Source organism: Culex pipiens, chromosome 1, assembly GCF_016801865.2.
Source record: "Culex pipiens pallens isolate TS chromosome 1, TS_CPP_V2, whole genome shotgun sequence".
NCBI classification, from domain to species: Eukaryota; Metazoa; Arthropoda; class Insecta; order Diptera; family Culicidae; genus Culex; species Culex pipiens.
Window position 1 is genome coordinate 83126198 of NC_068937.1, and position 2631 is coordinate 83128828.

Sequence of the window (2631 nt, forward strand, 5' to 3'; positions counted from 1 at the left end):
GAAAAATTGTGCAGGAAAACAAAATTTTCCATTTCGTAAAATTGTGAAATTTATGAAAAAATGATGTCTTAAAATTTAAAAAAGAGACTAAATGTTATTTCTTTCAGTTTTGACTGTGCTTTCTTCAATTTGAGGTTTTTTTTCTATTTTCTTTTCTTTTAATTAAATAAGCAAGCAAAACTAAGGTATTTTCCCAGAACAACTTATTAGTGATAAAGTTTTTTTTTTAAAAAAAAGCTTAAGAATCAAATTATTCATACTGAAAATAGATCGCTGGATTTTTTTTTAATATTGAAAAATGTATCAAAAATTTAAAAAAATGCAACGATCATTGAAATTCGAATATTTATTTTTTATAAAAAAAATATATCAAGGTATTTAATTGCAATCGTCAAAAACAATATCTATACAATTTTAAACAAGCAAAAATTAAAATAAGTCAAATAAACACATTTTTGAATGTAATCTTTGTTTTTCATTTTTAAAATCAAGATGTATGAATCATATTCGCAACACTCGTTCTTTTATGTATTTGCATTAACCCTTTCAGGCCTGAATTAAAACAAAAAATTTAGTCAATGATGATTCTTATGACCGTACGACAATTATAGTTTTGGAAATTTTGATATTTGGGTCATATATGACCCATCAGGCTCGAAAGGGTTAAAAGAACCCAATCATATGAAAATTTGAAAAAATGTGTTTACTTTTTCAACTTTTATCAAATATTAATTCCGGCCCGCCACTGCTTCAGAAAAATCAGACCTGGCCCGCAGGGCCAAAAGGTTGGGCACCCCTGGTTTAAGATGTCACGAACAGACGGTAATAACTAAATTCATGCCATTTCAATAACAAATACTGTTAAAATAACAGAAAGTGTTATGGAATATTCTTGCAAAATCCTATTTTGCATAAGAGATTAATAACAGTTTATGTTATCATAACAAAATTTGTTATTGGTCTGATATTGTTGGAAAGCCAAAACAACTTTGAAATAACAGTTTTTGTTATGGAAGAATAACTCCAATTGTTATTAGGATGATCGAATTAGTTGTTAAAATGACAAAAAATAATAAGAAAGATTTGTTCGAAGAATAACTGAAAATGTTATTAGTCTGTTATTGAGCTATTCCAGCTCAAATCAGGTATTTTTCTGGTACTTTTGTACCCGACCCTCTCCGATTTCAATGAAACTTTGTAGACATGTTATCCTAGGCCTATATAAGCCATTTTTGTGTATATGGAGACAATAGTACTCGAAAATAACATTTGAGAAGGGCGTAAGGTATTTAAATATTTTTGTATTTTGTAGTTTAAAAATTACTGTATCTCGAAGCCGTTGCGTCGTATCAAAAAGTAGTCAAAGACAAACTTGTAGGAAATTGGACGGGCTTTCTGAAAAAAATACACTGAAACAAAAATACACGCCACATCTATGAGATTTTTTTAATTTTTAAGTCTAAAACTTAAGTTAAAAGGTGATGTCACGATTATTTTTCGTTCAAAATTTTTGAGGAAATAGCCTTAAATGTTACCAAAAGACTGACGAAAAATGCAGGATGGTATGTCTCTCCTAAAAAAATACAAAAATCATTTACTAAAACTGTTTTTTTGAAAAGTGCTCTAAACGTCAAAATTTTTAAAAACCAGTAGTGGGAATCGATTCTCCAGACAATTTTACATAAAAGTCTCCATATTGACCATTGTCCTATCTCCAATCCTTGGGAAGATACAGCGGTTTAAAAAATAAAAATGTTGAAAAAACGGGTTTTTTGGTGGTTTTTGGCAATTTCTATATGATAGACTTGGTTATTCAGTCTCGTACATATTTTTACCGGAAAGCTCGTCCAATGTCCCATAAGTTTGCCTTTTTGGGCTTTTTGATTTATATCGTTTTTATATTTACGTAAGCAAATTTACTATCCTGGTTTCTACCCCCGAGCATGGGTAAATAACAAGGGAAATGCGTAATAATACCTTTCTCTGGTATCGATACCAAATTTTTGTATTCCTGGACCCTTTAAAATTTGTCTTAAGGATTATGCAAGAGCAAAATATGGTATCATACCAATTTAAGGTATTGTTTTAATATTGCAAAATTGCAGCATTTGTCATTGGTCGAACACCACATTTTGGTATTCTTTTGGTATTACAGTATTTTATCAAATTCCTCTGAAACTATGGCAAAATTTTGACCAATTTTGACAAAATAATTAATTTTGCGCTAAAATGATGTCTCAAAGCGAATGCTTTCATTGAAAACCGGAAATTTCAAACTTGATTTTAAACATTTTTGATATACCCCCTACAGAAATGACTTGAAATTGTGGAAAATTTTCTAAGTCAGGATGGCACATTTTGGTATTATTTTGGTATTAAAGTGTTTTATCAAATTCCTCTGAAACTATGGGAAAATTTTGACCAATTTTGACAAAATAATTAATTTTGCGCTAAAATTATGTATCAAAGCAAATGCTTTAATTGAAAACCGGAAATTTCAAACTTGATTTTAAACATTTTTGATATACCCCCTACAGAAATGACTTGAAATTGTGGAAATTTTTTTAAGTCAGGATGGCACATTTTGGTATTATTTTGGTATTAAAGTGTTTTATCAAATTCCTCTGAAAT